Source organism: Canis aureus, chromosome X, assembly GCF_053574225.1.
Source record: "Canis aureus isolate CA01 chromosome X, VMU_Caureus_v.1.0, whole genome shotgun sequence".
Lineage (NCBI taxonomy): Eukaryota > Metazoa > Chordata > Mammalia > Carnivora > Canidae > Canis > Canis aureus.
Genome location: NC_135649.1, coordinates 12669996 through 12694112, shown reverse-complemented (window position 1 = coordinate 12694112; position 24117 = coordinate 12669996). Strand labels below are relative to the sequence as shown.

General features: G+C 36.9%; 1 long non-coding RNA gene across 14 annotated transcripts in view; it reads right to left on the bottom strand.

Annotated features, from left to right (window-relative positions):
* Positions 1–24117, bottom strand: part of LOC144308794 (uncharacterized) — a 136006-nt gene that overhangs the window by 91590 nt on the left and 20299 nt on the right. For 6 of the 14 annotated variants that reach the window (XR_013375117.1, XR_013375116.1, XR_013375119.1 and 3 more), the window contains exons 3-4: positions 10150–10216; positions 6405–6477 (exon numbers count right to left, since the gene is read on the bottom strand). The exons of 4 other annotated variants lie outside the window; for them this stretch is intronic. This is a non-coding gene — a long non-coding RNA (uncharacterized LOC144308794). The remainder of the gene's footprint in view (positions 1–6404; positions 6478–10149; positions 10217–24117) is intronic. 4 more of the 14 variants (XR_013375120.1, XR_013375124.1, XR_013375115.1 and 1 more) reach the window with 2 other exon arrangements.

Below are 24117 nucleotides of genomic sequence, written 5' to 3'. Positions count from 1 at the left end.
GCCCCATTGGCCAGTACTTCTCCATCTTCCTTGCTAGTTCATCCTCATCTCCTCAAACACTGCAGTGCCATAGGGTTCATTCAGTCTTTGAGCCTTTTCTCTGTCTACACTTACTTCCTAGGTGACCTTGTGTAGCCTCAGCCCTTTAAAAAATCTATAAGTTGATTTTCAGATTTATCTTTCCTCTAAGCTCTCCCCTTAGCTCCAGACTCACATGTCCAATTGCCTAATCAACATCTCCACTTGGCTAAGAAGCACCTCGATCTTTTTTAAGTCCACAACTGAACGCATGATCTTGCATCTTCCCTTTGTAAACCTGCTTTTTCCTCTCTGTGTTCCATTTTAATTAATGGTAATTCCATCCTTCTAGTTGCTCAGTCCAAAATTCTTGGAGCTGTCCTTGATTTCTCTTTTTCTCTTTCACATCCCAAACTCATCCACAAATGCTCCTAGTTAATATCTTCAATATATATCCAGAGTCTATCCATTTCTCACAATCCCTGCTCCTATAAACCTGATCCACTCCATCATCTTCTCTTGTCTTGATTATTCTAATAGCTTCCCCAATTCCCAACTTGGCCCCATAAGTCTGTTCTTGACACATCAGCTAGAGTGATCTTGCTGAAGTAGAAATCAGATCTTGTCACTCCTCTGCTAGAACATACTTCACTCAGAGTAAAAGCATTTAAATTTTGCAACCTTCCCCCCCTCATCTGATACTCTGCCCATCTGACATTCCTTATCCCCCTTCCTTGATGTACTTTCTCTATAATACTTTGAACTTTCTAACATACTATTTGTTTTACTTACTTAGATTGTTTATTGCCTGACTCCACCTTTTAGACTATATATATTTTTTTCTTTCTTACTCATTATTTCAATATCTAGAATGGTACCTAAAACATAGTGAATGCTCAACAAATACTCACTAATTTGTATTAAATAATTGATGTCTCCTGACACAAAGACAAGAAAGTCACCTGAGTACAAATAAAAGGGCTTAAATATCGGGCAACCTTCCCTATATCTCTTCACATACCAGCTAACTCTTTGTTGGGTGACTCTCCAATGTATTTGCATTGCAAGCTGTGATTACCCTGTTTGTACGAGTAGATATTGTGACTATCTATTAATCTTCCACACTAGACAGCTCCTACGTGGTAGAGATGGTTTAATATTCACTACTTATTTTTGTATTGACTGAATACAGAGCCTGTCAACAATAGGTACTTTGTACAATTTATTGAATATATGGATAAATCCATGAATAAAGGTTGTTGTTGGGTACTTTGTACAATTTATTGAATATATGGATAAATCCATGAATAAAGGTTGTTGTTGGTCCTGGAGTTGCCCTACCTGGTATGTTATTAATATTGACATTGTCTTCTTTCTGGAAGAAATAGAAGTCTTTCCAGCTATGTCTCAGAAGAATGCTTCTAGTTCGGTAACCCCCGCCCCCCCAAAAAGCCTATATTTGCTGACTCTAAAGAGTCAAGCTGGCCAAAGCCGACAAAGCCACTATGAATGCTGGCCTTCTTTTCTCCCCAAGAAGACTGTGTAAGACTAACAGCTCCAAAACTCCTTTCCCTAAAGGGCTGAACCTTTAGAAGTGAACAAATATTGAATGTAAAGATTGTTCTCTGAGCCTCAGTGCACACAAGAATTGCTGTCCCTCTGGGGTGTTAACTGGCCCTGTACCTAGAGACAACAGCTTTGCTCAAGTCAGAATGATTTGAGCTCTGAAACAGCAGCTCTTTCCAATCAATGTTCAAAGATAATCACTGCTCCTTTTCTTACGTTTCCCCCCCCTCCAAAAATTACATTGTGTTAGTGATGGCACAGACTTTGTAAAACTGTTGGTTTTACCATAAAATAAAGCAGCATAAAATCAGTTTTGCTGTTCAGATGGTTTCAAGAACACCTCCCTGTGCCACAGAGGCATTTTCACATGTGTCCCTGTTGCCCTCTTGATTAAATCGCCTGGGCAACAGTATTAGGTAATGTGATGCTTTGTGTATCTGAATTAAAGCTATGGAGAAATAGAAATTGTTGGAGTGATTTGCTGTTGCTGTTTGTTTTTGTTTTCCATGAAGTTATATTTCTTGTAGGAGAGGGTTCAGCATCTTTTCTTTCCTTGTATTTTTCCCCTTGTTTCAATTCCCTTTATTTTTTAAAGATTTTTATTTATTTATTCATGAGAGACAGAGAGAGAGAGAGAGAGAGAGAGAGGGGGGCAGAGACACAGGCATAGAGAGAAGCAGGCTCCATGCAGGGAGCCCGACGCGGGACTCGATCCCTGGTCTCCAGGATCACACCCTGGGCTGAAGGTGGCGCTAAACTGCTGGGCCACGGGGGGCTGCCCTCCATTCCCTTTAAAGAGCATATGCCAAGGCATCAGAAGCATGAAACCAATAGAAAAAGTGCTGGTGTCCAATTGGATACTACCCCTCAACCCTGGAAAGTAACACTTTCTCTGTTGCAAAGCATTGAAATGCTGAAACAGGAAACGCAAGAAAGCATCATGCTGTTTTGTTCACTTTCCACGTCTTAACAATGTAATTGTTTTTATGAGTATTAAAAATTTGACCTATTACCAACCAACCCCCTAATTTTCAGTTAGCACCTTAATTATCAGGTAATTGGAAACTAATACCTAATTTTTCAGTCAAGCTTTTGTCAGGGATTTCAATAGTAATCAGCAAGAATGAGTTTTGCCCTGCCTGCCAAAACAAAGTGGGGGAGGGTGGAGGATTTTTTTTCTTATTCTACACTTTTTCATGAGGAAATTCTATTTCATTATGAAAAGCACATTTTCCATTTGTGAAATAATTAGACAACAGAGTGCAAGGTGAAACTTATCTTTCTTGATCCTGCTTTCTATTAGAAATCCTTATACGTAATAAGCCCTCAATAAATGTCTTGTGAATTAATGTCTAAGCTCTTACACCTAAGTTAGTGGCAATGCACTCATTTTATATAGGAAAAAGCAGAGATCCAATATATGGCCATACACCTGGGCCAGGTTTCCTTGTTCTCATTCCAGTCTTTTTCTCACTAAGGACTCTGCTGACATGAAGCAGGAATCATATTAAATACCCTGCCACTCAAGCCCAAGATTCCTTGGGACAGTAAACTGAAAAGAGCTTTGCAACAGCTGGTATCTAGATGTAATTTTTATTTTTATGGATCAACAAATGAGAATAAGTGAAGTCATTGAAGGAAAATTTTTAAAAGGAATCATCTGTCTGATGGACAATATATTAGCTTATTTTTATACCACATTTATGATTATTAATTACATATAACTACAATCATTCTCTCATACTACTTTGATGTTCTGTGAGCTATTTAAAAGTGGGGGCAATATTCCACTCTCAGTCCCTGCAGCTGGCACTCTGGTCCAAGGAAGTTGCTCTCTAAATAAACCAGTAATTAATTCACTAATTCATTAGCGTCAATAAAAACAATTACTTTAATGGCATCAGGTGGTCATACAGACACACAGAAACACACAAAAACAAATCAAAGGTAGTCACTAAACCTATGGCAGGAAAAAAAAAACAAAAAAAACCTATGGCAGGGAGAATTGATATCTGTTTTATAGTAAAGCTTGAAAATCTTAAATATATATATAGTGGGCCAAATCAAACCAAACTAATCCAATTCACACTCTTACATTTCCTGGGTCGGGAGTTAGTCCCAGACATTTAAAGCAGTCCATGTACTCTTTCACTCTCCAACACTCATCATTCCACACACTTTGACACTCACAGCTTCACTACTACAGTCTGTCCTGAGACCACCAGACCTATGTCACTTTATCCCTGATATGTCAGTTATACACAAGAAGTCCTAGATTCCCAGGGTTCATCTCCCCCAGGCTAAATTCCATATAATTCCAGACTACCACCTCTCTTCTGTCCATTTCTCTGACCTTTTCCTGACTCTGGAAAGCCTTCTTCTATGTCCTCTGACTCACCACTTCTATCATCAGCAAAACCCACCATCCCTGACAGTTTTCATTCTCCTGTCACCAGGCTAAATTACTCACTCTGTCCCATTGTTGTGGCTTTTAAAAAAGATTTTATTTACTTATTTGAGAGAGAGCATGAGTGAGTGAGCACGGGGAGAGACAGACGTACAGGGAGAGAGAGAATCTCAAGCAGCTTCTTCGCTGAGCAGGGAGCCCCATGAAGGGCTCAATCTCATGACCTTGAGATCATGACTTGAGCCAAAATCAAGAGTTGGAAGTTCAACTGACTGAGCCACCCAGATGTCTCCCATTGTTGTGACTTCTAATGGCTGCTGAGCCATTCCCCAATCATTTCCCAAAGATGTTATTTCCTGGTACATTGACATTTTCTCTAAAATGACTCCAGTCTTAATTCTTAACAATTTCATAATAGCCATAACTGATACCCCAGCATTCCAATGTCCCAATTTCTTAAAGCTTTCCCCTCTAATGATTTTAGTTTTAATCTCACTTGGATACTCATTCCCACGGTCATAACCTTGATCTTATCATAACTAACGGTCAGCTCTTCCATAATCTCCATTTTAATCATCACTCTGTCCACTACCTCCCATCTGTCCATCTGATTCCTTCTCTTAACACCAACTCAAATGATTCTTCAACTCATGTTGACATAAGTGGTTCTACCAGCTTTGCCACTCTCCTTTAATCCTCATGTTTTTTCTTACCTCCTTGACTAGATTAAATTCCAGAGTCCAACATTAAAATGTTTCCCTTGCAATGACCCTCAACTCTCTTGCTACTCTCTTGCTTTGTTGTACTGTCTTAGAAGAACAATAACATGATTAAAACCAACTCTCTTCCTCTTATGTACCAGTATCTATGCAATTGAATGTAGCTGGATAAAATCACACAGCCATATTTACTGGAATTATTTTAAATTCATTCCCAGTAAGTACATGCGGATATTTAGTGTAATCCATGCATCTCTCACTCTCTAACATTCATACTTTTACTATGTCCTCTCTCTTTAATCCTCTACAACTGCCTACCCCACCTTTATTATCAGCTGACGAATTTGCTTACTCTATCATTGAGAAATTTGCAGTAATCAGAAGCAAATTTCCACATACTTGCACCATCAAAATATACTTGCACCATCAAATATACTCACCTACCAGCAGCTGGTCCTTACATACTCTACCTTCTCACCTGTTACCATCAATTAATTATGAATACTTCTAACACAAGCCATTCCTTCTGATCCATGTGTTCTCATTCCCCCTCACTTACTCTAGACACTGAATTGCTCCAGCAGTTCTTGGTCTCTCCTACACAATCATTTTTCTCCCCTCTACTAGATCATTCCCAGTAGCATATAAAAATGTTGCTATACCTTCTGTCTTTAAAAAAATAATCTCAGCTTCACTTTGCCATCCAGGCACTACCTCATTTTCATTGCAGCAAAACTCCTTGAGTTTTCTATACTTGCTATATCCAATTCTTTTTCTTCCATCCTCTCATCTTCAAACAAGGCTTTTACTCCTACCACTTCATACTAACCTGCTTTTTTCATGGTCACCAATGATGACCATGTTGCTATAGACAATGGTCAAGTCTCAGTTCTCATCCATCAGTAGCATTTGAATAGTGCTTCTTAAACTGTTTCTGGTTGAAATATCTGGATTCTATGATATATTTTATTCTTTTCCTTTTACCTCATAGGCTTTCCTTTCTGAGTCCCCTTTGCTGTCTTCTCCTTTTCTTCCCAATCCTTAATATAGGAGACACAAGAGATCCTTACTCATAACTCTTCTCTAAAATACATTTACTCTTTTGGTGATTTCATCCAATCTCATGTCTTTATATACCACCTATATGCTCATGACTCCCAAATCTACATCTTCAGCCTAGCCTTCTCTCCTAAACTCCAGACTTGTGTATGTAGCTGTCTACTTGGCATTTCCACTTGGATGTCTAATAAATATCTAATAGAATCCACAAATTCAGGCTTCAAAATGAGGGCTCTTGATCATCCCACACTAAAGCCTGCTCCTAGTACAGTCTTGCCCATCTCAGTTAACAGCAGAATTCTTTAACTATACCTTAAAATATTTCCAGAATCTGTCTCCTTTTGAACCCTCCACCAGTGCCACCCTTAGACCCGGAGAAGAGGTGGCTTTTCTCTTTGCTTACTTCTTTAGAGGGCGCCTGCCTAGCCCAAACACACAAAAATAAATTTATTAAGGAACACATGGGCATTTTTTGTTACATGAAAACAAACATTTAGCACTGACAAAATATAATCCGTAACCCTAAATATCTATTTTCCTGATGAATATCATTCAGGTGCCAGAGAAACACTTAACATCACTTGCTCTATTCTTAAAAAGATAAATAACTGCATATAAATTCTCTGAAGACTCACAGTTTGTGTGGCTGCCGAAATTGAAGATAGACACTGCAGCAGAGTGTGGGGAGGATCTGAAAGGCAGAAGCTCCTAAGTAATGAAAAGAACAAATTAACTTACCAAATCTTCCCTCTCAAATAGCATAAATGCAATAGAATCTTGAATAAGAAAATATTATTTCCTAGCAGTGCCGTGTCCACTTTCTCGCTTTCATGTTCTAGTTCATGGTTCCAGAGGGAGTTATGATTAATTCAGTATTCACAATTGGATATGGCACCTCAGGAATATTTTTTAATATTAAACAATTCACATTTCTTTAAATTTCCTCTAACTTGTGGAAAGAACGAAACCAATTTTTAAAGTTACTGTACATATCTACTTATCACTTTACTTTTTTAAAAGATATTATTTATTTATTCATGAGAGAGACACAGAGAGAGAGAGAGGCAGAGACACAGGAAGAGGGAGAAGCAGGCTCCATGCAGGGAGCCCGATGTGGGACTCTATCCCCAGCCTCCAGGATTATGCCCTGGGTTGAAGGCAGGGACTAAACCGCTGAGCCACCAAGGGATCCCCTACTTATCACTTTAAGTGTTTGTGAAATTTGTATATGTCCTGGAGAATAAATAATAAAATTTAAATATACTGTAATATTTTCTGCAATAATGAAAATTTGCCAAATGCACTCTGTTACACTATTTGAATGTGCTAATAAGTAAAATCTATGGTTCATTTATGAATCTAAGTATTGCTTTAACAATTTCATTTGCAATTGTAGTTTGTATTGTCTCACAGATAGTTTCCCCAAGTTGAAATTATTAACAATATATTAATAATATAATGACTCAAAAAAGGATACTTGCCATTGTCATGAACAGAATAAATATTATGTTAAAATCTTGATTATAACAATTATTTTGCTGAAATAAAGAAATATTTTATAGAATAGATATATAACAAACCATGAAATATATGTTTTATGTTATTAATAATGCATACATTGTCAGTCCACCAACAGAACTCCCAGATACATACAATAATAAATAAATTTGGTCATATTTGGCATTTTCCAGCTTTCAGTTATTTAAAAAGCATATATTTATGCATTAAAAACTTCTCAATATGAAGGCATATTTGTAAGATAGGAAGATAGAATATGTCATATTTAACACTTGTAGACTTTCATTTAAACTCCTTCCCTGAGCACCACACATTTAGGGTGGCCTAAGACTGGTCCCACTGAGTTCAAAGCCATCCTCATTGCTCACCTGAATGCTTGCAGTAATTTTCTAACTGGTTTTCTTGCTTACATATCACTGTACCATCTATTTTAAACCAACTAGTCAGAACGATTCTGTTGAAATGTGAGATTGAATCACTCCTATATTCAAAACCCTTCAAAGGTTTCTTACATCATCAGAACCAATTTTAAAATGGCCTACAAAGGTCCCATACCCTATCATTATATTTCTGCTTCATCTCCTATGACCCCTCTTAGTTTACTTACTGCCTTCTAGTCTCCTTAGCTTTCATACTGTTATGTGATGCACACTTTTGCCTCAGGCCCTTTTCATTGGTTATCTCCTCTGCCGAGAATGACCTTTCTCCTATAGATACATGGTTCACTTCCTCTTCTCTATTAAGCCTTTGCTCAGATATCACTTTCTCAAATGAGGCCCATTTAAAATTTCAAGCCATTCCCCAGCAGTCTTAATTCTCATGATGCTTCCATCTTTACACACACACACATACATACACACACACACACACACACACAGAATATTACTTAGCCATCAAAAATAATGAAATTTTGCCATTTGCAATGGTGTGGATAGAGCCAGAGTGTATTATGCTAAGTGAAATAAATCAGAGAAAGACAAATACCATATGATTTAACTCATATGTAGAATTTAAGAAACAAAACAGATGAACATGTGAGAAGAGGAAAAAGGAAAGAGGGAAACAAACCATAAGAGATTCTTAACAATAGATAACAAACTCAGAGTTGATGGAGGGAAATGGGTGGGGGATGGACTAGATGAGTGATGGAGATTAAAGAGGTCACTTGTGATGAGCACTGGGTGTTGTATGTAAGTGATGAGTCATAGAATTCTATATCTATATCTATATTGACATATCCAATATTGTGCTGTATGTTAACTAAATAAAATTTAAATGAAAAGAATTATTGAATAAATGAGCAGATCCTTCCACTTCACTTACTCTACTTCAGCCAAAACAATATTCCTATTACTCAAAAATAACTATATAATTTCCTTGCTTAGAATCTTTCAGGGGTTTCCCATTGTTCCCAGAGCAAAATCCATACTCTTAATAGCTAATCAGAGTTTACATGTCATACAAGGTTTATAAGGCTTTGTATTATCTGTTTTTCATCTTCACTTTCATTCCTTGCCCTCAACCCTACATGTTCCCCAGAACTCAAACTCATTCAGTTTATGGCCTAGATCAGTCAAACTTTCTCATTTACTACTCCACATCATATCAAGAGCTCCTTCAGATTTTGATACATGAGCTTCTGCCAGCCTGAACTCCCCCTCAAGCCAATGAGAGCACACACTCCCACATGCATAGTTTCTTAACTCCCTTCATCCTTCAGAGATCTTAGTTTCAATGCCACTTAAATTGTTTGTGACTCACCTGAGAATTTGTTAGGTCCTCCTCATCGGAGTTTATATAACCCCCTGAACTTCCACCTCAAAGCACTTGCCATGTTCTCTTGTTATACCAGTTTAGGTATGTTTCCCCAGGTGGATTTTGTCATTCCTCAGATAAGAGACCGTGATAGGCATACGCTCAGTGCTTAGGACAGTATCTGTCAATAATAATCAGTGTTTTTGCGTTGGTGTATTTTTCTGAGCACTGACTATATATTAAGTAATTAATCTTAACAAATAACTAAGAGGTATTACCCTCCAATTTGCAGATGAAAAGAGCAAGGAACAGATATTAAGCAAATCGCCCAAGGTCATAAAGCAATAATTGCCTGAACCAAGATTTGAACTTAGACTGACTGCCCAGGTGCAGAGTTCTAGCTCCAAACCATCATGTTACACTGTCTCTGGAGCACGGTAAATGTTAAGACTGTAATATGTATTTGCTTAATGAATGTGCAAAGGATAAGACACACGTAGGCTCCGGAGATGGCACTTATGGAAGATAAACTCTTCAGGAGAGGCTGAAAAGACCCCTATGCCAGCAGGCAACGTCTCTGTACCCAGTGAAAACACAGACCACCACACAAGGGTGATCCACAGATACCTGATGTTTCTCCATGATCATCACAATTAGCTCTGTGTCTCCAGATTCTTCCTTCCCAGAACTGTGCACCATTGCTGATGGAGTATTTTCAAGGAAATTTACACCTATTCCTAATACAGTATTCATATATGAAAGCAATAGGCCATCATTGTAAATCAGAAAACAATGAATTGCTCATAACCTTAAAAATTATGAATTAGATAAATAAGGATGAGAGAGATAGAAAAGGTATCTTCTCAGCAAATTTTTAAAAAGTCACACTACTCTTAACTGAGTAAAGAGTATATGGATAGTGTTATGAGTACAGCTTGCTTACTAATTCTCAAGACCTCATCAATCTCTTATCCTATTCATTGTGTTTTTTTATATGGCCCATTTACTCAGAAGAACCTTATCCAAATAAGATAGAAAAATATTCTTGAAATGTTTGGCAGAACACAAGTACAGAATATTTGAAAGAAAATGTCATGTTGTGCTCACCTGGGTATATTTTTATATCTTTTTTCCTTCTGAGCTGACCAGTGTGGACTCTACCTGTCTTCAGTAGCTGTTTGAAGAGAGTAAAACAGGTTTAGACACCACTAGATCTCTGTGCCATCAGACAACCTAGGGAATTGGTTGAGAAAGGCAAGCCTGCGTATGTGCTGAAAGGTATTCACTAGAGGATAGATGGGAGTTTCAGAAAACAGACTGATCTTGACAGCCAGCTTCTCTCTTACTGAAATCATTCATTGTGGGTTACTTAGAGAAGACAATAAGTTTTTATATAAGGAGTTATTTTATTTTAGGTCTTAGAGTAACTTGATAGGAAGGTGAACCCTCATACCCTTGCTAATTCACTGATAGAAGGAACTAATTATCCACACAAGCAATTGATTTAGTGCCACAGTATGCCAGCATAGTGATACAGCTTAGCTGAATGTCTCCAGAATAGAGCGAGTACTGTTTCCACAGATAAGCAGACAGCCACTTTTTTGACTTAGGTTTTCTCAGGGATCTCATTATTTTTTATTTATTTTAAACTTTAGTTTCTTTTCATGCTATTGGGAAGATTAATATGATTCATAAGGGCTTCATATTGTAGCTGGGGTGAGGCTATGGAATAGTAGATTGCTTTGTCAAATCAATTAGAAAATAATTAATGACTTATGGAGTGCATAAACATGCCAAGTTTTATTTCAAGTTTGGGAGAAGTGGTGGTATATGTGTGCACAATACACTTCTATAAAGTATCTTCTTTACTCCCCAGAAATCTGGAGGTCAAACTGTGCTATTGAAAATAGGTTGATTAAAAATTCACTCTTTCCTGGACTATGGTGATAATCTCATCGGTCTCCTGGTATATACTATTTATTACACTCAATACAGCCCAAGAAATTGGAGTGGTCAACCTGTAACATAAATCTGATTATGACATCCCACTATTTAAATTTCTTTAATGGCTTCAATTTTGATGTTGGATAAATCCAAATTCTTCATTATGGAATGAAATGACCATCATCTTTGGCACCTGTCATAGCTTCCTCTACCTATCTCACATAACCAAAAGATAAACTACACTGGACTATTCCTGGAAAACAGCATATACTTTTTATTTGTTTATTATTTTTATTTTTATTTTTTAAAGATTTTATTTATTTACGGATGAGAGACACAGGAAGAGGGAGAAGCAGGCTCCATGCAGGGAACCTGATGTGGGACTCAACCCCGGGTCCCCAGGATCACGCCCTGGGCTGAAGGCGGCACTAAACCACTGAGCCACCTGGTCTGCCCTTTTATTTTTTTTAAGATTTTATTTATTTATTCATGAGAGATACACACAGAAAGAGAGAGAGAGAGAGAGAGAGAGAGAGAGAGAGAGAGGCAGAGACATAGGCAGAGGGAGAAGCAGGCTCCATGAAGGGAGCCTGACGTGGGACTCAATCCAGGGACTCTAGGATCACACCCTGGGCCGAAGGCAGGCTCTAAACCACCGAGCCACCCAGGGATCCCCCAAACATAGACTTTTTAATTCCATGCTTTTGAACATCCTGTTATCATTGCCTGGAATGCCCCTGCCACACATTCCATGAAGTATTGACTCTAGTTGTAACTGGAGAAGCTCTCAGTCTACTGCAAAAGACAGACACCCAAAATCGTCTTCTGATTATGGCAAAATGACAGATAAAGAGAGTTGAAAATACATACTCCTGTAATGAACACCTAATAATGCTTAATTATATATAACAAAATTCTTTCACTTACATAGTTGGGATCATAATTTCTGGCATCAAAAATGAAGTGAAAATTGAAAACCAGAGCAGGAAGTACATGGGTTAACATTTTATTATAGAAATAGAAATGATAAGGGGTTGTATCAATAATCTAAGGGTTGGGGTTTTTAAAATCCACCTGAGGACAGTAGATTAGGCCTTGGGCTCACACAGGAAAAAATAATTTGAAGTAAAAAGTTGGCTTAAAGCTAGGACCATTGAAGAGCTGCATTTTCAGCTAACTGATGGATTATGAGAAAAAAAAAAAAAAGAAAACAATCAAGGATCCCAACAGCCCAGGGATATGACGAGGAAGAATTTTTGTGTCTATATACCTGGGTAGAAAAATATCAAAATATCTCTTAATAATTCAAATCCATAGGTCTGTACCACATGCAGACTTGGGTTAAAATCTCTATGCTCCACCTGTGTGATGCAAGAAACTCCAAGCCAAGAAATTATCATAAGATTGGGGGTGAGCTGCAACTATCCCTGAACATTAGCAAACAAAACCATCCTGAAGGGTATGCCTCCAGCCCAGTGACTCACAATTTATTCATACAAAGCTCTACAGAAAATAACCTACAATCCAAAATTTAAGAACACAAGAGGAAATAATTCATCATGAGTGAAAATCAGTAGAAACAGCAAAATAGAGGCTTCCTGCTTTTCCTTCATTCCTCCATCCACTCAGTAGATTTTAAAATAGTAAGGAGGTGCACATGATGTGATGAGCACTGGGCATTACATGCAACTGATGAATTATTGAAAACTACATCTGAAACTCATGATGTACTATATGTTGGCAACTTAATTTAAAAAATTAAAAATAAAATAATCTGAGACTATAGATATGTTTATGATGATTAAAGATATGGTTAGATAAAAGCCATAAGAAATAACAAGATGATATGAAAAAGAAAAGGAATGAGTATATCTGGAAAATAACCAAATAGCACTTCTAGAAGTAAATAATATGGTCTTTGAACTTAAAACGCAATATATTGGGCATAACTGTCTATAATCTATTTAGAACTCAGGAACTCAATTATAAACATTTAAAGATTATCTAGAGTCCATTGCAGAGAGATAAAGAAATAGAAAATGTGAAACAGATATCAAGAGACATGGAAGATAGACAATTCAACATATATCTCATAGAAGTTCAGAAAGAAAAAATAGAATAGGGATGAGGCAATATTCAAATATTTTTTCTAGAATTTATTTAGAATTTTCAGACTCTGGAAGTCTAATGAATCATGAGATGATAAATAAAACTGAGACTACTTGTAGGTACATAATAGTGAAACTGTAAACTAATGACAGGAAAACATCATAAGAGCAACCAGAGGAGGGAGGATTACATACAAAGTAATGACAGATTATTAAATAGGCCTAAGTGTCTCAAAAGCAGTAATAGAAGCCAGAAGACAATGAAATCATTACTGTGAGTAATAGAAGAAGAAGAAAGCAATTGTCAGGATGCCTGGGTGGCTCAGTCAGTTAAGTGTCTGACTTCGCTCAGGTCATGATACCAGTGTCATGATCCCAGTGTCATGATCCCAGTGTCATCCCATGTCCTCGAGCTCCTTGCTCAGCTGGAAGCCTGCTTCATCTCTCTCTGTCCTTCCTCCCACTTATGCTCTTTCTCGCTCACTCTCTCTCTCAATAAATGTGGATGGAACTGGAGGGTATTATGCTGAGTGAAATAAGTCAATCGGAGAAGGACAAACATCATATGGTCTCATTCATTTGGGGAATATAAATAATAGTGAAAGGGAATAGAAGGTAAGGGAGAAGAAATAGGTAGGAAATATCAGAAAGGGAGACAGAACATGAAGACTCCTAACTCTGGGAAACAAACTAGGGGTGGTAGAAGGGGAGGAGGGCGGGGGGTGGGGGTGAATGGGTGACGGGCACTGAGGGGGGCACTTGATGGGATGAACACTGGGTGTTATTCTGTATGTTGGCAAATTGAACACCAATAAAAAATAAATTTATTATTAAAAAAATAACAACTGTAAAAAAAAACAAATCTTAAAAAAATAAAGCAATGGTGAACCTAGCATTCTACAACTAGCTGATTTGTAATGTAAGAATGGACATAGTTTCAAAGAAATAAAGAATGAGGGTTCACCAGTCATAGACACTTGCTGAAATAACTATTAACAGAACTACTTTATATTATAGAAATTGGACTCAAAAAGAGTAAGATGTAAGGAGCAATGGTGAAAAAGAAAGTGATAAATAAGTGGGTTATCTAAGCATGGACTCTATACTCTCCAGGATCATGCCCTGGGCCGAAGGTGGTGCTAACCCACTGAGCCACCCAGGCTGCCCTATAGCTGACTCAACACCAAGTTTGAACTGTACAAGTTCACTTATACGTGATTTTTTTTCTACAGTACAGTACTGTAAATGTATTTTCTCTTTCTTATGATTTTCTTAACAATATATTCTTTTGTCTAGCTTACCTTATTGTAAGAGCACAGTATATAATACATATAACATACAAGATATATGTTAATCAACTGTTTGTGTTATTGGTAAGGCTTTCAGTCAAGAGTAGGCTATCAGTAGTTAGGTTCTTGGGGAATCAAAAGTCATACAGAGGTTCTTGACTGTATGGGGTTAACCCTAACCCTGTGTTTGTTGTTCAAGGGTCAACTGTACTAGTAGAAGGGGAAAAGGTAAAGAAAGAAGAGTGAGTAAAGAGAATACAAGAGAAGAGAGAAGTAAATTAAAGCAAAGAAAGAGTACAGAAGACATGCAAAGAAAAAAATGTTAGAAATAAATCCAAATATATCTGTAATCATAATAAATATAAATGCCTATAATTTTTATTTAAAAACAAGGTTTATATTGCATATAGAAACATTTAGCCATATGTTGTTTATAGGAGATATGTCTAAAATGCAAAGACCTAGAAAGGCTAAAGATAAAAGAATGAAAGAAAATACATCAGAATTCATATATAATGGAAATATCAATATCAAATGAAATCAATTTTATGGTGAAAAAAGTATTATTAGGGATAAGATAATGCTAAAAGATATACTAACAATATATGATTGGGGATTTATAATCACATAACACATAGCATCAAAACACATTACACCAAAAATATCAGAACTATAAAGAGACATCACAAATCCATGATCGTAGTGAAAAATTTTAATATTTATCTCTCAAAAACTAATGAAACAAGCAGTAAAAGCATTAAGACTATATCATTTTGTACAGCAAAATTAGGAAGATTTACCTAATGGACATATTTAGAATCTCACACCCAACAATTAGAGATTAATTTTTTTCAGAGCACAAATGGAACATTTATTTAAAAAATAGTTTTATTGATGATAACTCTTAATATCTACCCTCTTAGATCTCAAGTATTCAATAAAATATTGTTAATTATATTCATATTGCTGTACATTAAATCTCTAGAACCTATTCATCTTGTATCACTCAAACTTTGTACTCCTAGAGCAACATTTCCCCATTTTCCACCCCACTCTAGCCTCCAGTAACCAGCACTCTACTACTCTCTGCTTTCATGAGTTTTGCTATTTTTAGATTCCACTTACAAGTGAGATCAGGCAGTAGTAGATTATTTTACTTAACATAATGTTCTACAAGTTCATCCATGTAAAAAAAGAAAGCAAGCAAGAAAGAAAGGAAAGTGGTAATTATGTGAGGTTGTAGGTATGTTAATTAGCTTGATTGTGTTGATGATTTCACAATGTATATCAATACATCAAGTTGTATACCTTAAATAAGTATAAGTTTTTTTTTAAGATTTTATTTATTTATTCATGAAAGACAGAGAGAGAGAGAGAGAGAGAGAGAGTCAGAGACACAGGCAGAGGGAGAAGCAGGCTCCATGCAGGGAGCCCGAATCAGGACTCGATCCCGGGTCTCGATCCCGGGACACCAGGATCATGCCCTGGGCCGAAGGCTGAGGCTAAACCGCTGAGCCACCCAGGGATTCCCCAAGTATAAGTTTTATTTGTCAAGTATACCTCAATAAAAGATGGAAACTTATGTAATAATAAATAAACAAATAAATAAATAAATAAGATTATGTCAAGGAAAAAATATTAACCATGTTTTAGCCCAGAAAGAAAATGTTGATAAATGTATGTCAACCAATATCTTACAGAACAAACAGTATTTGTTTTGCTTAATATGAGATGAAATAACAGAAAAATAAATGATAACCAACTCCCAATATTTTTAGAAATATTAAAATATATTTCTAATAACTTATGCAACAAACTGAATGACAATGAAAGAAGTTCATATCAAAAGTTGTGAGATGGTGGTGACCGGAACTGGGGAGCTCTACACCTGGGGTTGGGGTAAATATGGACAGCTTGGCCACAAGGACATAACAAGCTTGGATCGGCCCTGCCATGTGGAATACTTTGTAGACAAGCAACTCCAAGTAAGGGCTGTGAGCTGTGGGCCCTGGAACACCTACGTGTATGCTGTTGAGAAAGAGGGGAGCTGACCTCTACAGCTAGGGCATAACACAAATGTATAATACAGTAACTTAAACATTTAACACCAGTGACACTCCCACCCCAGCCAAGGAAACCACTGCGAGCACCGCAGTGGCCATGCATTTGCCCCTCCCAATCACAGCCCTCTTGCCTCACCTTAGAGGTGCATCTTCATCTTCAGTTCTGTCTTCCTGTTGAAGCTTTGGAAGGGAAGGCCCAAGGCCAGCCCTGCAGACATGGTGAAATCTGAACCTCTGGGTGGGGGGCCCAGATGAGGGTAGGTTTTAAATCATCCCACCCCCAACCCAAGGTAATTGAGGTCATGCCAAGATTGGGGACCAGCAGGGGTCATCGTTGTCATCCTTCCTTACCTATTTTCACTTGGAATTTTATCACCCTTGTATGCATCCGTATTCAGTAGACTTTAGTTTGCTTTCAACTTTATGTAAATGGCATCATTCTGTTTATGCTCCTTTGTGGCACTTTTTCATTCAGCACTATATGATCCACTTATGCTGTGCCCTGCAATTCATTCATTTTTACTGTTAATGCAATATTCAGTGGTGTGAATATACCTCATTATATGTTCTTTTTTTGATGGTCATTTTTTTCTGGAGTTAAAATATACATAACGATGTACCATCTTAACCATTCTTAAGTATGCATATCAGTAGTATTAAATAAATTTACATTGTTGTACAGCCAAAAAAAAAAGAGAGAAAATTTGTAGAAAAGAGAAATTTGTAGACTCATATGCATATATCAGAAAAAAGACTTCAAATTAGTAAGAAAATTTTGCAATGCAAGAAATTATAAAGACTGCAAAATAAAACTAAAGAAGGTAAGAATGAAGGAAATAAGTATAAAAACAGAAATAAAGGAAAAAGAAAACTGATAAACAGGAACAACAAAAAGTTTTTTTAAATAAAAAGCAAATGTAACAGATAAAACTTCAGAAAAATGGATCAAAAAGAAAGGCAAAGGGGCCAAATAAACAATATCAAGAGTGAAAATATGAACATTACTGAAAATAGAGAAGATTCAAAAAAGTATAAGGGAGTACTATTAATAACTTTAATAAGCCAGGAAATATGTAAACATGCATGAAACGGATGATTTCTTAGAAAAATATGACTTCTCAATACTACTCAGTCACCAAAAAAATGAAATCTTGCCATTTGCAAAGACATGGATGGAACTAGAGGATATTATACTATGTGAAATAAGTCAATCAGAGAAAGACAATTATCATATGATATATTTCACTCGTGGAATTTAGGAAACAAAACAGAGGATCATAGGGGAAGAGAGGAAAAAAATAAAACAAGACAAAATCAGAGAGGGAGACAAACCATAAGAGACTACTCATCATAGGAAACCAACTGAGGCTCCCTGGAGGGCAGGGGGGTGAGGGAACAGGGTAGCTGGGTGATGGACATTAAGGAGGGCATGTGATCTAATGAGCACTGGGTATTATAGAAGACTGATGAATCACTGACCTCTACTCTGAAATGTTCTACAAGTAGTTACAGTAGTAACATACCTACTACCTCACATAGTTACCACTTTCCTTTCTTTCTGAAACAAATAATACATTATATGTTACTTAATTGAATTTAAATAAATTTTATAAAGACTTCTCAACAGTGTTTCTTTCACAAAGCACTGAAAACCTGAATAAATGTATAACCACTAAAAAAAAAAAACAATCAGTAGATTAAAATCTACCTGTGAAAACTTCACCAACACACACACACAAACTCATATGCACACATCTCAGTCAAGTTCTGTCAAACCTTCAAGGAAGAGATGATCCTATATTATACAAACTGTTTTTGATGCCTAGCCACAGTGAGATTGAAAAACATTTTAGAAGGTTACAATATGCCACAACAAAGATTGGGAACCACGGAGCTGGTCTTACTTCTTCATTTTGCAGCAGACAAAAGTGGGACTTAGCCAGGTAAAAGGACTTTTTCAGCTCACAAGGTCAGTTATGTTCTTTGAATTGAAGTTGGTGTTTTTATTGCCGAAGGAAGATTTCACAGAAATCTCTTTTGGATATTTTTCTTATTCAGAACTGCATATCCTATATTTTTCATTCTTTTTCTTCTTTGGAACTGGTTATCAGTAGTAGAAAGTTACACTTCTGATGAGCCCATAATAGGAAGTAATATGAGATTATTGAATGCCATTTCATTTTGGAGCAGGATTGAAATTGAATTCTTCAGGAGTGAAAGGAGCAGACAATAAACTTCTCATCTGAAATGGTTCGACATCAGGTTTTCGCAACATAGAAAAATGAGAGAGAAGTGCTTTACGCTCAATTTTTCTGTAAACCTAAAGCTGCCCCAAAATAAAAAATCTATTAATTTACAAAAGTGATAGAAAATATCCTCTTTCCTCTTAGGAGAGATTTTCTTTTGTGGTTGATACAAAGGACTATGAGTATTAAACCTAGAACTTTCTCGGCATTTAGTTCCTCACTCTTGCTCAGTATTAGAAGAGTAGATAGGGAGGGAGTATCTATCATATGCTAACTGGTTCAGAGAGTATTCAATTAGATGGAAATATTTCAATAAATGTATCAGCCACAATTACAAGCATAATGAACAGCAGTCAAAGTATATTAGTAAGGATTATGATTCATTTTTGGAAAAGTTGATTTAGTTCCAGCTCAACTGGGTAGTTCAGATTATATTTCTGGTGGGTAATAGGCATGTCAGTTACATTGTGAATACTTCTACAAGAGCCACAAATTATAACGAACACAGAGAGTTACAAAATCTAATGGAAGAGGGCTTCTATTATGACAAAAATCAGATGGAAGGCCAATGCCCAAAACTGATATTTAACAACATATATGAGAATCCACAAACCCCAAACATTTCTGTGTTAAGAGTGATCTGCCCGGGGTACCTGGGTAGCTCAGTTGGTTAAGCATCTGACTTTGGCTCAGGTCATGCTCTTGGTGTCCTGGGATGGAGCCCCACATCGGGCTCTGTGCTCAGCAGGGAGTCTTTTTGAGTATTCTTTCTCTCCCCCTCTGCTCCTCCTCCTGTTCATGCTCTCTCTCTCTCTCAAATAAATAAATAAATAAATAAATAATTTTTTTTTAAAGAGAGCACTCTGCCCAATAAATGAACACAATGCGTTCAGAAGAAATACTCTAACCCACAAACAGTGACAATAGTAAACCTCCACTGAATGCTCATTATCTGTGTGCTACTTTAATATACATTACCTTATTTAATATATATAATAATTTTTCAAGTTTGGCAACATTATCTACATTTTTCCAAATGGGAAGCTGTAGTAAAGAGTCAAGTGGCTTACCCAAAAATCAGATGGCAGAGCCAGTGCTTTAACTTAAACATGCCCATTATTATTCTCAGTGTTCTTACCAATTCTCTACTGCTGTCACCTTTTGTTAAAAGATAAATATGTATATATATTATATATGTAATATATTATATATATATATTTATGAATGAATGAATGAATGAGAGGGGCAGGGGAGGAGCAGAGGGAGAAGGACAAGCAGACTCCATACTGAGCACAGAGCCTGATGTGGGGCTTGAACCCACAACCCAGAGATCATGACTTGAGCCAAAACCAAGAGTCAGATGCCCAACTGACTGGGCCACTCAAGTGCCCCTGCTGCCATCTTTTATAAGCTCTTCACGGCTGGAGCCAAGAGATGCTCCTAAAACAATTTCACAAGGCCCCCGTGAGAGGTTGGGCTGGTGGGCCTCTCTTCTTTCACTCTGAGTTTGTGCCTTCCCCTTGGCATTTCTTTCTTCCTACTGTCCTCATTGTACCCCATGTCAAGAGAAAGCTATACCCACTTTCTTTCTGGCCAAAGAATAAATAACAAAAGCTTTTTTAAAAACTATTTTTTTTTGCTCCTTTTAACAAAGATATGCCAAACTAGTATTTTCAAAACAAAACAATTTTACTAAAACTGGAAAGAAAAATGAAAAATAAAAGTAAGAGAAAGGAAGAGTCAGAAAAAGAGTCTTATCTCAAGTACAGTTTTCTGATCTGAGTAGATAAGGATTTGGTGAGAAGGTCCACATGCAAAAGAAGAACTTTGCTCAGAAAAGTCTCCCATTCATTCTAAAGGTCCTTTCCCATAGAATTTGAGTATATTGGAAGTGGAGTGATCATAATGTTGGTGGCTTAGCCCTAAGTGTATAAGGTACATAGCAGCAAGGTCAGAAAGTACTGAGACTCAAAACCATCCTCCAATCACCTTCACTTGATCCTGAGGTTATCTCCTCATAAGTGCCTACAACCCCTTACTATGTTACTAATTTTTGCCCTCTATCTTTGTTAATGGAACAAATCTATAAACTCTAGGCCTTCGACTTTGTGACCTTCCAGATCTAAAACTATAGGTTTTTAGTATCTGTCTTTATCTGACTTATCACATAATGTCCTTAAAGTCAATCCATATCATCCAAAATGGAAGGATTTCCTTCTTCCTTATGGATGAATAAATAATATTCCATCGTACATACATGCTGCATCTTCTTTATCCATTTATTCATTGATGGACACTAAGGTTGTATGATATCACTTCTATGTGGGGCTCAGGGTAGGGAAACAGGAGACATGTTGTTTAAAGATATAAATTTGCAACTAGTAGACAAATCTGAGATATCTGACACACAGTATAGTGAATATAGACAATAACTGTATTATAATCATCAAACTTGCTAAGAGTCTAGATCTTAATTATTCCCATCACCAAAAAGAAATGATAATTATACGACTTGATAGAGGTGTTGACTATCACTACAATGGGAGTCATATTACAATATATAAATGTATCAAATCAACACACTGTACACCTTAAATTTACACAATGTTAGGTGTCAAATATATTTCAATAAAAAGAACTATCGTTTTCCACAACATAATGAGACTAAACATTTCCAAATCATCTGAATGCCTGAGAGCACTCCTTCATTAGAACCCCAGTGAAACACAGTGTTTACTTAAATGCCTTTGTCCTCAGTTCTGGTTAAGTCACAAAGCTCCTTTTGGCATTGAGCTGCTCTAATGTGATAACAGGTCTCATCACAACAGAAGTAACACACAGGTTTTGTCTTGAAACTGTCTGTCAGAAATGGGCTTCCATACAGTGCTATTATGTTTTCAGATGTACGTAGTGGAATTGATTAATTAAAAGTTAACAGCAACGCAAACTTTAATTTTACCTTCAGTGGATCCATCTTATTTTCTCTGAAAGCCTAGGGACCTGCTATTGAAAAGTTACGATTTATCACTGTCTGCAGTGGTTTCTTCTGAAAGTCTGATAAGAGTTAGTGTTATTTTGAAAAATCATTATCAGTTTCTGCTACTTTCATATTTTATCTCTTTGTTTATAATGAACTACTCCTCTGAAAAATCACTTAAGGCGGTTGTTCACTGAAATAATGTGCATATCTAGTTTAATTTGTTATATGAACAAGTAGTGCTAAATTCTCAACACTGCAATTTTGTTTTACTTTGTTCACAAAATGGGGCCAATTAACTCAAGGGTTTATTGGCCTTTCTTTTTGTAATAGCAAGACTGGGCTTTTCAATACAGAGAAACTGAGTGCTTTTGGTTTTATTTTGATCATTTCTTCCTCTAAACTATGATTTTCTACTGTCTTTGAGGCCAAGCAGAATAGCAGTTCTTAAATGAAAGGAGAAACCATATCTCACAGGAGATTAGCTTAAACCCCAGAGTGTTATCTCTCTTTCTGCCATATCTAAGGCCTGTGTTGATCATTTCTAAGAGTCACTACCAGGCTGCCAAAATAAATCTGTCCAAAATTGGCAGAGAAATTACCAGGTTTTCACTGGTGTGAAAATCTGTAAATGTGGACACTATTTTTCCCCCACTTCCACTCGGCCTTGGGACAGTCTTCTAATGAAAGGCAATTGATATAAAAAATTCTCATTTCAGATGAAAGAGTTCATAGATTTGGGGAGGTCTTATAAGAAGGAGCAGAGAACAATTGGAGTACAAAAAATGATCTGATAATGCACATTTAAATCAATAAAATAATAAGTATTATTTTCATATTGCTCTCTTGTGAAGGAGACTAAGAGAGACAAAATGAGATTTAAGAGAGCAGCTAAAGTATAATCTGTTGCTTTGAGAGAATATTGTCATAAGAAAAAAGCTGTCTGAGAGAACTGCCATGTAGTTTAGCAATGTGGGTAAGGGAAGCGGGCAATCATATTGTTCAGGCAGAGAGATGTCAGTGACACAAATGCTATGAACCAGACCTATGGGGCAGTTACATCAGAACTTCTACAAGTGATACAGAATAACACATTCATTAGAGGAATTATTTGTGTGTGCTATTGTGGGGACTGGTGAAGTGATAGCTATACATCTGTCGTTTCTTATGTTTGCCTTGAAGATAGGAGGGCAGGTAGCTAGGAAGGAAAGATGCATGTAAAATGGAGGGAAGAAAGGAGAAACCAGAATCTACAAGGATAAGCTAGAAGCCATCTCAGTCTCCTGCCACTTCCTTGATGATGCACATAAACTGCAAGAGGAGCCAATGTCTTTCATCAGGAAGCTGAACACACACCAGGTCCAAAGGTCAGAGCTGAAGCTAAAAGTCCAGCAGGAGCTGAAGGGGCTACAAGCCTGACTCTAATACCTATGCCAGTAGATGAGGAAGTAGATCTGTGATAATGTGCATGGACTGCCACACTGCAAAATCCTAAAGTGAGTGTAACTGTGCGTGCTTGTATACATACACATACACATACACATACACACACATATGAGAAAAGGAAGGAGAGAGGGGAGAGGGAGAGAGAGATGATTCACATACCACAAAATTCACCCTTTCAAAGTGTGAATTCAAACAATGTAATGGTTTCTATTATATTCACAAGGTTGTGAAACTATTGCCACAAGGAATTTTAAAACATTTTCACACAAAAAGAAACTCCAGATCCTCTAGCAGTCACACCCATCCTTGCCATTCCCCCAGCACTAAGCAACCACTAATCTACTTTCTTTTTTTTAAATATATTTTTTAAAGATTTTATTTATTTATTCATGACAAACAGAGAGAGAGAGAGAGAGAGAGAGAGAGAGAGAGGCAGAGACACAGGCAGAGGGAGAAGCAGGCTCCATGCAGGGAGCCCGATGTGGGACTCGATCCCGGGTCTCCAGGATCACACCCTGGACTGAAGGCGGCGCTAAACTGCTGAGCCACCGGGGCTGCCCTAATCTACTTTCTAGATCTATGAATTTGCCTATTCTGGACGTTTAATATGAATGGAATCACATAATACATGGTCTTTTTTGAATGGCTTCTTTCATTTAGCAGTATATTTTCAAGGTTCACCCATGTTGTAGTATATATCAGTACTTCATTCCTTTTTTTTTGGAGAATAATATTCTCTCATATGGATATATCTTACTTACCTAATCAGTTGAGGACATTTGAGTTAATTCCATTTTTAGTTATTATGAATAATGCTTCTATGAACAATAATATATATATATTTTGTGTGTGGATGTATGTTTTCATTTCTCAGAGGTATACACCTAGGAATAGAGTTGCTGGATCAAATGGTAACTTTAGGGAGAAATGTCAGATTTTTCCAAAGCAGCTGCATTGCTTTACGATTTCACCAGCAATAAACAAGAGTCCCAGTTTCTCCAC